This window comes from Anastrepha obliqua, chromosome 3 (genome assembly GCF_027943255.1).
Source record: "Anastrepha obliqua isolate idAnaObli1 chromosome 3, idAnaObli1_1.0, whole genome shotgun sequence".
In the NCBI taxonomy this organism is placed as follows: domain Eukaryota; kingdom Metazoa; phylum Arthropoda; class Insecta; order Diptera; family Tephritidae; genus Anastrepha; species Anastrepha obliqua.
The window spans coordinates 88144658-88150668 of NC_072894.1; positions in this window are offsets into that span (position 1 = coordinate 88144658).

Here is a 6011-nt window from a genome sequence, read left to right on the forward strand (position 1 = left end):
ATATTGTCCCATTCTTTAGTTAAAGGTCTTTTTAGGTCGTCTTTGTTAGACATCGTCTTTTGCTGATTTTTCTATCACGTTGGTCTCACAGAGCTCGATGGGACTGCGGAATATAATTAAAAGTCTTTGGGGCTCGATATAATAACTACTATCTAACAATTTTGGGCGTATGCTTTGGATCGTTATACTATTGAAAGATGCAGTTTTCAGAGAGTCCCAAACATAACCCCTTTTCCCCCGTTTTAGAAAATAGATCACAAGTTGTCTGTAGTGGGCCACTGACATCTGTTTTAGAATTACATAGGGGAGTTCCGTAAGGAGCTTTTCTTTGTACATCAGCCAACAGCACTCTTTGCCGAAATGCGCTCTCACTTGTATGCAGATGATGGTCCAGGGTTCGAGTGACTCGACTCGGGTCATCACATCAGGGAACGTACTACTCGTCACTGAAAAGTGCATATTTCGTACTATCACATATGTGAACGAGTGCTGAACGTGCTCGTTTAATCGAACTGTCATTCGAACACCGACAGCCGCCCGTAAACGATCGAATTTAACCAAAGATATAAGTAATTTGTAAAAATATATATAATTACAAATGGTTTTTGTAATAAATTTATTATATAATGAATTTTAACGAAGTCAACCAAACCCAAAAGTCATGGTGGAGTATATGGCCAGCAAAAACTAAAATTAGAAGGACAAATTAAGGAACTAAGTACTTGTAATTTTGAATTTTAGTTTTAAGTATTCAGTGGAGAATTTTTGATTTTAAAAGCTTGTTTGAATTTCATTTTATTTACTTTTGTATTTTTTGGGAGTGCCAAAGGATTGCTCTTTTCTCTTAGCGGCCTCCACACTATTTTTTCATCCTCAATACTTTCACTAGAATTCATATATAAAAACACAGGCGGATTCATGGGTATATTTCAGTTGTATTTATTAAATTTTACAACAGTTTTGACTGTTTCACATCATCGTGAGCTAAAAATACGATCCAATGCATTGTGGAACTTGAAAACGATTGTGAATTGAAAATAAGTTACGTCTGCATTCGTTGGTTTGACTGCGATTCAACTTTTTCGATTGACGTGTGACGAAATTGTCTTTCGTATGCTTGTTGATCGTTGCACGGATGTGATGATTCGACCCCTGCTTTATCGATCTTGCAAGCTCAATGATATAAATAACTGTGTTCTTAAAATCAACCAAAACTTATGCCGCATTGATAAAGGGGCATCCGACAATGCACAATTCTTAATCCTAAGAAGTCTCAAGTGGAAAAAGTAAAAATTGTTAAAAACCCTTCGGCTTCCATAATTGTACTTATAAGATTTTACTAGCTCAGGGATGTGTATAGGTACGTCTAGGACCAGAATAACATTGAATGCATATGGCATACCACTTAAATCACTAATTTAAATAAGTACGGGTAGTTTGTCAAATAGTTGGTAATCTAAGAATAATCGTAACTTGGGAGCCAAACTCCAAACTTACGCGGCAAAGCCCAGTAAATTAAGGTGTGAGTATGTGCAAAGTTTGTTTCCAGTCAATTAAATTTATGATGAATTCGTTTTTTCTATGAAAGAATCCATTATGATCCTATTTTGCTTAGGTGACATAGTAGGTGACAACATATTGTCGAAATATCGTAAAATTCTTGATTGGACTTAAATTTAAAAATTAATTCGGAAAATCTATTTCTTGGACCAAGTTAAACCATTTTTTGTTTTAATATCACACTTGACTATTTTCGTTAATAACTTCTATTTTTAACCATATTTTTATTTGGCTTATACAACTAATATTCTTCAAAATAGGACCCTTGAGCGTCAATACACCGATGGTAGCGGTCCTTCCACTGCAGGAAACATTTTTTAAACTCATCCGCCGGAATCGCGTTCAATTCGGCTGTCACAGTTTTTTGGATCGCCTCGATGGAGTCGAAACGCCTCCCCTTCAGCTTTCTTTTCAGGCGCGGGAACAAGAAAAAGTCCGGAGGGGACTGATCTCACGTAGACTAGCACGACGGTCAATGTTCAAAAATTCACGACGCTCCGCGCGGGAAGGCTCATTACTTTTCAATCAAACCCTGTATGAAATAGATTTGTAGTACGTTGCCTATAAAATATGTAATTTACATTCGAATATTATTGTAATTTAAATCTATTTCTTAAACTATTCGCAGTTTGTTTGCATTATATTTATCAACAGGGATTTAATTTGTTCCCCTTTCTTCACTCTTTTTAAATGCAACCTTTTGTAAGGGGGTGCCAAAACTCTAACGCCACAAGTAAGCAAAAATTTAATAGCTGAATCATAATATTAATCGCCTCGATATTAATTTATAAGCCATTTGCTCGCTTCTTTAAATGTTAACTTGATTTGTTTTTCTTTGTAACTTAAATATCTATGTAAATTTTATTATGAAAATTGTAACGTGTGATGTGTAGCACTAATAATATAAGGTTTAACCTTACTGCGTAGGAATTGAATCACTAAATAAGCCTTCGCTGAGTGTGATGGTATTTGTAACACACTTATCGAGAAAAGACTAATTTGTTTTTTCTCCAAATTCTTGGAGGCTGTTTGCACCGAATGTTTTAAATTTAAAATGAAAAACATATCTCTGGTAAAAATTTTTGATACAAACAAAGGCCTACAGTAAAGTAAATAAATGGAAGCGTATGAAATTCGCAAAAATGATAAAAACAAGGAAACTTTTGGGAATATATATATATATAATATATAAAAATGAGGCCATATATATATAATATAATATATATATATATATATATATATATTATATTTATATTTATATATATATATATATATTATATTTATATATATATATATATATATATATATATATATATATACCTCTGGTGAAACTTTTTGGTACAAACTAAAATGTTTTAGTACAAATTACCAAGTTCGTAAGTACAAGTGTAAGAAAACTCCACAAGAATGGCCTCACATACCACACACCAGAGCGTCACCTGGCGCTTGTTCCGGGAACTTTTTGATCAAGGTATATTCTGAATTTATAACGGATCAGAACTAGTGGTAATTATTACTTTTGTGGCAGTTAAACGGCAGTTTGCTAGTGGTTAAAACGTTAAAAGATACTGTAGCCATTTTTGGGTAAATAATGCATTCACATCTACGCTATTTCAATATTTTATCAGCGAGAACGGCATCAACTATATGAATACGGTCGTGAGATCTCCTCGTGCTAATGGCCAAGCAGAGCGGACCAAAAAAGCGATGCACAGCGCAACTCTTACACCGAAGAGGATTGGCACTTGACCTTGTCTACAATCCAATAGGCAGCCAACTCCCAAAGTTGCGTGAAACTAAGTTCTACGCAAATGAACCTATTTTCAAGAATCGTGTGATTTAGGCGGTACATAACAGCGTAGATGAGAAATAACTGATAGCAGCAGTGAACTTAAGTGCTGCGAAATAAATGATACGGCTAGAAACATTTAAAATTGCATTTCTATGAAGTGGTTGGTTTCGTATACATCACAAAAATAATAATAATAACTGGCGTTACACTTCAGTTCTGGGGTCCCGGTACTAAAAAATCCTTACTAATTTTGAAAAAAAAAACCTCAATTGAACAAATCAAAATTATACATGTTTCTAATCTAAAATCGAAGATGAATGGTATGCAGGCTACTGAAGACTTAAAATTTAATACTGATATGGAAATTAATAAAATATGAAAGAAGGAGGGAAGAATGGGACAAAGTCCAAAAACAGATCATTAATAGATATAATCAAATCGGCGGCTTTCAAATAATATCGATGTTTTGAATTGGGTCAAATTATTCTTGATATTCCAGCAACCCAGGTTTCGGTAGAGAGGGTATCTATTTTCACCCTAAAATGTAACAAATATGTATACATACATTGATTTTTTTAATTCCTGAATTGTTGAACCTAGCCGACATGCCGATTGAAAGACAAGAAAAACCGTTTTGATGAACCAATTTAAAGGTGCAAATACGATTCGAACCACTGAACCAAACATACCAAAGTGTTCACCCGGTTCACGTCTCTGATATCAATATAAGCAAACCTATACATATTGACATTTATTCTCATTATTGGTCGAATTCCCTTCCAAGCAAAAGATCCCCAAACTTTCAAGTTACTCCCGCCGTACTTTACGGTCTTTCATCTGTACTCTTGAACTCTTAATTTTTTTCGTGACGCACAAAAGTCTTACCATCAGGAATAATAATATTAATATCAATTTTGTCCGTAAAAATTATTATTTTCCAGAATTTGACGTTGTTGTTGTTTCAACAGTAATAGAAGCCCCGTCACTGTGGGGTATATCACCGGTCGTCTTCGGTAGGTCCAGGAAACATGCTGTTTCGACGGGTTGGGTCCAGAGGGAGAGGGATGTTAGATGAGTAGGTTTTAGAGGGCATGTGAAAAGGTGGTTAGTGTCGTGCGGGGCATCTTCACATGCCGGACATATCGCACTTGTTACGTTAAAGCGTAACAACTCAAAATCTGAACATTTTCAGTAGAGACGAAAAACTATTTCCGTAAATATTAATAATATATTACAAGGGGAAAAATATGTAATTGCACGAAAATATCATTAAAAACAATATAGCGGTTGTTTCATTCTTATTTGTTTAGTAGTTGCGCTAATATAACAAAATTTTGAGTTGTTACTCTTTTCCTGAATTTTTTTTATACACTCAGTGGTATATTTTAAACAAACCGTTGGGTTACAAACAGGCACAATTCAAAATTTTACACTTTATGTGACACAAATTTGTTCAAACACTTGGAGACAACTAAAAATGTAACTCTTTAGTTGAGACAAAAGAAGTCATTCTGAAAACAAAGAGAGAGTCATAACGGTTTTTTAACGAAAGACTAGACAAACCACAGAATGATTTTTACAGTAGGTTGAAATGACCACTGTACATTGTTTTCTTGCAAAAAACCAAAATTTTGAAATTTTGAGTTGTTACGCTTAAACGTAAAAGTGCGATATGTTTGGTATGTCGACATAGTTTAAAAGGTGTCTCCTGACGTGCCTAGGAGGCGGCTCAGGCTGAAGCAGGCGTCTGCAAGGGTGGCAACTAAAATGCTATAGAACCGAATAATAATGCTGATTTTTACATAACGCTTGTAAATTTTTATAACTTTAGCCAGTTTTTGTTCTTTTTTTGTGATTGAAACAAAAGTGTTATTTAAAAAATATAAATATGTACATACTAATTCATAAAACACATATTAGCTAATACTCGTTCGTAAGAATTTTTTTATAAAGAGGTGGGCAATGGGATTTGAGTATCGTTCTTAAGTATTTTTCTGTATCAACCATATTTTAAATTTACTATTTTGCCTATCTGAAAATCGTTAAAAAGCTCAAATGTGAAAAGTAAACCTATAAAGGTTTTTAAAAAATTCCAATATTTTTATATTTACGTATATAGTTACGCTTGCTTGTTTTTGGATGCTTGGTTGAGCTCCTCCACCAATTTGTGGCGCGCGTCTTGATGTTGTTCCACAAATATGGAGCCTACAATTTTAAGCCGTCTCCGAACAACAGATGGATTTTTATGTGGAGCTTTTTCATGGCACAAATATACTCGAGGGTTTGCCATTGTCTGTCGAGGAGAGACCGCTATTAGAAAAACTATTTTGTATCTTTAGGTGAATCATGCCCACAGTGGATTTTGAACCCGGTCCTACCGAATGGTAGGGTAGGTGAATCGGTGCCCATTCAGCTACGGCAGCCCACCGATGACTTTCTACGTCCATTTAATTAAATCAAAATTTAGACACATCTCATTCAGTAGTGGGCTGACGAAACCAGTGTTGTTATGTCGAATTCCTGTACATTCATATTTTTAATCCTGTATAGCCAATGACATTTTTAATTTTACTATAGTAGTCGATACGACTAATATTGGGGCAGGCAGGCTTTATTTTCTAAACTTCAATTCCTTTAAAAAGTTTTAAACTTTATTTCT